Here is a 7,476-nt window from a genome sequence, read left to right as displayed (position 1 = left end):
GTTTGGAATGTTTGAAATTTCGCTGAGGTAGCTCCCCCCTTTCTGTCAGAGACATCACATGGTGTGTTTGATTTACATATAGCATTGTGGGTTATGTTTTCGAGATAAGGAATCGTGACGTGGATGAGTATTATTATCAGATGAAGATAAGTGATGTAATTTGTTAGTAGATAAGGATTCGTGGTGTGATTGGCGGGACACTCTGAACAAAATAGGGGTAGGGTGAAAGAGGAAGTGACGTCAGTGTCCTGGATGTGTGTTGTTGTGAGATGTATATAAGTAAATGATTTGCGTATGGCGTTATGGGTGATGAGTAGTGATAATATAATGTTTGGAATGTTTGGAATTTCGATGGTGGCCCCTTCTGTCAGGGACATCATGTGGTATGTTTTGTTCATGCACAGCATTGTGGGTGATTTTAGAGATAAGGAATCGTGATGTTATGTGTTTGGAAATTTCTGGGGAACATATGTCTTAGTGACATCATGGGGTGTTTTGGTTTGCCTATGGAATTGTGGGCGATGTTTTGAGATAAGATATCTTGGAATTTTCCCACGGTGTCAAACATCCATCATTGTCATCAAGTTTTGTCTATAGATGGCAGTACTAATTTTCCAATACAGTTTGAGGTATTTCTTTACTTTTAAACGCTATGGGAATTCTTAAGAGTAGAGTAGAGTCGAAATGGTGGCAACGTTTCGACCTTTTCAGAATAATTAACTCAACTACACACACACATTAGACATGAAAAGTCACAAATGTATACATGGTGATACTCTAATATATATACCCTATGATTATTCTTATGAAAAAAAAACCATTCAGTATTAGAATTAGAATTGCGCTTACCAAAACGTACAATCACAGGTCATTGAAATTACAAATATCACATGCTATGTTTAAGCTAAACAAAAAAATATTAACTTACATTCCAGAATACGGCATCTCAGAACTATCGAGGTTTTCTGAATATTCCAAATTGTTGATTTTTAACATATATTCATACTACAAAACACAAATACAAAGTCTGAAATGCAGACCTCTTTTTCCTTATAGTTACTATGCGGTTCGTTTATTTCCTACACTCATGGTGGCTCAATCTATGTTTGTTTGTTTTTCCCCCCGGTAGCTCAATGTGTCTTGTCATGGCTAATATCCGCCAGCGACCCATATTTGCCAAATTATTGTGTCTACTTGTGAACTTTTCTGACTGGGGGATTGGAATTCTCCTGGTCTTACTTAAGAGTTTGATAATACTTCCAACAAGACAATCCAAAACTTTACCTTTTTCATGACTCATATCCTCCCTTTAATGTTTTGCGTGGTATTATCAGTTCGGGGTTTGAGTATGTGAACAAAATGTTTACAGATAACTCAAACATTGTCAATAGGTAGCATTAGACAATTTTCTAAAATAATTAAATACAGGATATCAGTTTCCCCACTTTTTTTTCTTCTTTTCTACACCAACCTTTTTTAAGAGTTTGGTAACTTGATGGGTTAAAATATCTACAGTCTCTCTGTAAACCAAATTCTAACAGTCGTACTAACCACGACTATTTTTTCTAGTCTGGTGAAGGTATCTTTATCTGGATAGGAATCTTTATCTGGATGATTTCAATCGAAATTAAGTTAGCCGATCTCATACAGAGGCAGCAGGATTTTTTCTCCCGGAAAAAAAAACTCGGGTTTTTCATCCCGCATACAGAAAAATCGGCCCGTCAAAACACACGCAATTTACAGACAAAAAATACTAGTTGTGGTGGTGGTGAAGGTGGGCGGTAGATGGCGTCGATGGAGATGATTCGCAGTAGAGGTTCGGTGTAGTGGTTGAGACAGTTGTAGGTGTCCTCCCGCAATGAGTCCTTGGACTCCTTGGAGGTATCAGGAATAATTATCGTAATAATAATAATTATTATTATTATCTACAGATATAGTAACAAATCGTCAATTTTCAGTTCATTTGTACTTTATTCACCAAACTACTATTCCGTTATTTGCTTTGGTTTCTGTTTTTAATCCCCCAACACTAAAATGTATGCGTGGTAAAGTTGTGAAATAAGTTTCGACTCGCACTCAAGTCACTTGATTTTAACTTTTTTTATGTACAGTTGTGTGAAAAGAAACGGAAAATTGTACCTTCCCTTTTTTTTTTTGAAAGCACCATAAACGTTTGGTGCCTATTTCTTCTTGTTACCTTGCTATGAACATCATTTCTCCTGTCTTCTCATCCCCCAAACTTGTGTTGGTGTTACCTGCACAGTATTGGACACCTTCTTTTTTTCTACACCAATTTTTTTTTTTAAGAGATATTAAATCACCGAATGCTAACAGTCACACTTTAATTCCAAAGCTCTGAACTTACTTATGTAACTGAAATTTATTTATTTTTCTTTCTTCAGCATTAGTAAGTTTAAGTAACGAAAATGAGACATACAGGTTTTTTCGCATTCCTAACTAAACAAAAATTAAGACATTAAACTTAACACGTGTCTGAAAGCAGGGTTACCATATTTCTTGAAAACAATATGCAACAATGTCAACCATCAAAAAAAAAAAAAGAAAGAAAGAAAGAAAGAGAGAAAGAAAGAAAAATTGTAAAGAAAAATAAAACGTTTACCTTTAAATAAATATTTATGATCAAAGCAAGCAAGGTATTCATCAGCTTTTCAAAGTTTTGAAATTCCTACCCATATTGTTTTCATCATTTGGTATCATTTAAATGAAGAACAGGTCTGGCTATTAAGTTTGTTAATGTTTTTGATTTTTCTCTTCCAAAGGCGAGTATTATTTGATATATACATGTTGGTTCGCTTGTTATCTGTATGCTATGATACCTTTTTATTTTCTACAACAAACTTTTTAAGAGTTTAGTAACTTGATGGGTGGTTAAAATATCTCTGTAAATCTAATGTCTCTCTGTAAATAGCCAAAATTTAACAGTCGTATTGTTAGAATTTGGTACGACTTTTTTTTTTCTCGTCTGGTGAAGGTATCTACAGATATAGTAACAAAATTGTCATTTTGTACTTTATTCACCAAACTACAATTCCGTTATTTGTTTTGGTTTCTGTTTCTAATTCCCCCAACACTAGAATGTATGGGTGTTAATGCTATGAAATGAGTTTCAACTCGCACTCGAGTCACTTGATTTTATCTGCAGACTACAATACCTTTTTTCTACAGCAATCTTTTTAAACGTTTTAGTAACTTGTTTGGTTAAAATATCTACTGTCTCTGCGTAAAATATCCTAATTCTAACAGTCGTACTTTAAGTACGACTGTTTTTTCTAGTCTGTTGGAGGTTTCTACATATATAATAAATAAATTGTCACTTTTCAGGTGAAATATTCTCCACTAAAATTCTGGCAATAATTTAATACCCGATTCCTTTTGCTTCCAAGAGTTGACAGTTTCATGAAATATTTGGGGGCTTGCATGAACAAATAAGATTTTTAATTCACTGAGTGGATTTTCAAAAAAAAAAAAAAGTCAGATGAACAGCCAATCACGTCACGATTCATTATTTTATCTCGATCTTGATCTGATTATTAGTGGCTCCCATTCTACTGACGGATAATTTGTTATGTCTATTCTACATTAATGTGAACTTCTGCAATATAGCCTATAGAAATTAAGGATAAAACCACAATAAAGATTTTTTTTTAAATCTCGCATACGAAACATATCAGCTGCAGAACATATGTGAATAATAGACGTGATACACTGCCCTCATAGCCTTAGTTACGTCAGCTATCATAATTCCAAACTGTCCTGACTTGTTGGCCAAGTGGGTAGCGTCTCCACTCGCTCTATAGCTTATAAGTTTAATAACTATTCATGAAAATACGGATGTTTTCGAATGTGGTCAGATGGTAGATGAATTTCAGTCCAGTAAGACTATTGGTTTTCTTAGGCTGTCGATTTCCATAATAAGGGATACACAGCCATACTATGGCTGTGTAATATAGTGTAATAAGCATGTTGGTAATATAGTGCTTGTCCCGTTTTGCATTGCGTAAAATAGATATTTTGTTAATATCATATATTTTGTATCACATATTTTACTTCATATCGAATAATTATGCCAAATTTTGTCACTAGAAAAATGACTCGATTAAAATCCAAGATGAAATAACATGACAAATTTTGTAAACATCAACATAACGAATCATAGGAGATACTAATGCATGAAAAGTAAAATAAATCAAACTGTTATGTAAACAAACGTTAATCTTATATGTTACGGCTGCTATAATTATATTCTAACTAAGTATGATCATGTAAAATCTTGGAAAAAAAGGCAAATCAGCCAGAGAAAGCGCGCAATCAACAGCCAAAAAAATACCATATATAGAGTAGTAGTATAATAGTAGCTGTTGTTGTAGATGATGGATTGTGTAGTGCAGAGTGTCGTCTCACGATGAGTCGATCTCCATGAAAGAGTGTCATGCAATTAAAATTATACTGTATACAGTTACAATATTGTTTTTGAAAATTGCACAACCAGGGAAAGTTGTGCAATTAAGCGAGATATCTCTATTCGAGGCACATAGGAAACAACCTCTTCCACACCGCTCTATTTGCTTACGTTTCTGCTTTGAATCATTTTAGGTTCCATGCTAATAATTTCATAATTTAAGAATATAATAATAAAAAGCGGCTGTTCGTCTCTTTATTTTATCAAGTTCATCACTAATCAACATTTATTTTTAATATATGGCTTCAATGTTTGTTCTTGACTGTTACGTTTTTTTGGATTTACCAAATTGCTGTCATAATAAACAAATGAAATATATCTCATGACTTATAACCTACTAAAAAGGCACTCTTAATTTATATCATGCCATTAAAACGTCAATAAAATGTAATAGGTAAGGGAATATCGCAAAAATATTATTCCAAAAATTGAACATTACCTTAGATTTTTTTTTTAATACTCAATACCTTAAGATATTTAAAGATCATTAAAAAAATGTAATTTTCTAGTCATCGAATAACTACTGAATATAAATAAAAAGACCCTGGTTATAAATTTCAAAGTATGGTAATATGGATATTATTACGAGTAATTATTGAAGCTAAAAAAATAGAAATATAATTATCTGAAAAATTTAAATGTAAAAATTATATGTCAATAAAATCTATTTTCTTAGTAATTGGATTGTCACTGTCTCTAACACTTAATTTGAATCAAAATGTATATATATTAATTTATGATATATTAATTGAAAAGCCTTTTGCATTTCACTGTTTGTTGTTGTTGTTGTTGTTTTAAATTAAAACACGTAGACAAGTTCTAGAAAATAGATTACATGTAATATGCATCAACAGATGGCAGCACAATTAACAGTAAACAAATTATTATATGTTTACTTGAAAGTTATTTTATTATTATTATGTGACACCTCCAGGGAGTCCGAAGACTCATCGAGGGAGAGTGTGGCAACAGCATCGAACGGAAAAACCCTTCCAACTACTAACCGCGGTCAAACCTGCTTAACTTTTGGCTTGAGCCATTAGTAGCAGAGGCTCTACCAATCGACCAATCTTTCCATTCACTCTTTTCATTTCCTAAAGTGTTAGAAATAAACGTTCAAATTGTGTTTATTCTGCTCAGTAGACAACTGTTGTCTGTGAAGTAAATATATCCCCATCCCTACTTTTCGATCAAGCAAGTTACGTTTGTTGTACTATTTATATGGATCATTCTCAAAAGGAGAGTATTTGTATGATTTAGCAATTTTTCATCAATTTTCGATAATACAACCAACATGAATGGTTACATCTACTTCTAACTCGTTTGCGTTTCATGTATGACCTGTGTCGCATTTTATTATGCTTTTATTTAAAAATATATTTAACTATTTGTGGTAGGCCTGTATAGTCCTGAGGAAACTTTTTTTCCATAATGATAAACCACCCAGAGAAAAAACACCATTATAAGGTTGATTATGGTCACCAACAATAGAATTTTTTTTTCCCAGGCCATTCTTCGACCGATTCTTTAGTCAGTTGTTCTCTAGTACAGCCAAGTAGATGATTATCCTCAGAAACTAGCTTTTAATCTCACAGTTCAAGAAAATCGACTATACAACTAGCACTATTTTATAAAATAATATATCATGTTATGGTTTGGGAAAACGACTGCTGGAAGTTGTCTGGTTGTCTATTGCTGATCCTCCCTGATTGACTATTAATGATCCTCACAGATAATGTGATGGGTAAAAGGTGGTAATTGGCTGCCCACTAATCTTCAAAAGTCATTTAGGACGCGTAATTTGAAGGTCCTATAAGATAGACCATTTCTTTTATTTTATTGTGTTTTTAGATTAGTTAGTTTATTTTTACTCGCTTTTATTGATTTAATTGTATTTAGTACACTCGCTAATATATTTTAAGACATATTGTTAAATTAATACCTGTGTAGCTCTGTGGAAGTGGCGTTTGCACACACTGCCAGACTTCCTCAACTTTTTTCGACTAGTTCTGTAGTTAATCTATCTTGAAAACGGGCAAGCTGATTTTTCTCCTTGACATGGGTTTTTCATGTAGTAAAACTCAAGAAAATCAGCGATAGAGCCCACGCTATTTCAGACAAATAATATGTTTTCGGGTTACGAACCACGAGAAGGTGGAACTTGTCTGGCTCTCTTCATCTGGTTCCATTCATAATTAGTGATAGTTTTGCGCCAGCTATCTCTAATTGGCTACAGGTGGACACTGAACTACCTTCAAAAGCTAAGGATAATAATAACGTGGAACCATGGTGATATAAATCAGTGTTTCCCAACGTGGGGCATACATCCCACAGGAGACAATTTGAATAGTTTGGGGGAAATTCCCTGAGAAGATTCATGGAACTATTTGATATTCTTAGTGAGTTTTTGAATAACAAACCTGAAATGAAATTACTACAAATAGTTGATGGGCAAGCATTTGTGAGTTATTTGACAGATATCTTTGAAAAGCTGAATATGTTAAATAAGCAACTGTACATATAAGTAAATACAGGATGTCCCCGGGTTACAGACAACCCGACTTATGGCGTTCCGTACTTAAGAAAGGGCTCCCCATAAGGATAACTTTTTACCATCAAATACTACATCGGTACTACAGCCAATGAACCAAGGAGTCATTTCTGCATTTAAGGCTTATTACTTACAGCGTACATTCCTGCAAGCAGTCAGGGCTACTGGAGATGATATGATGACCTTGAGAGAGTTCTGAAAAAAGTTATAACATCCATGATGCCATCAGAAACATTTGCTGATTCTTGGAAGGAAGTGAAGCAATCAACAATTAAAAGGATGTAGAACAAAATGTGCCCTCAATTCTGTGATGATTTTCGTGACTTCACAGAAGACATTGCCGAAGCTAGAAAAGCTGTGGTGGATAGTGGCAATGCATTGCAATTTGACGTCAATGAAAAATGATGTCATTGATTCACTGGAGTCTCATTCACAATAGCTAACA

The sequence above is a fragment of the Typopeltis vanoorti genome, chromosome 10 (genome assembly GCF_054136105.1).
Source record: "Typopeltis vanoorti isolate ZY-2024b chromosome 10, IOZ_Tvanoo_1.0, whole genome shotgun sequence".
NCBI classification, from domain to species: domain Eukaryota; kingdom Metazoa; phylum Arthropoda; class Arachnida; order Uropygi; family Thelyphonidae; genus Typopeltis; species Typopeltis vanoorti.
This window is presented reverse-complemented; position numbering follows the sequence as displayed.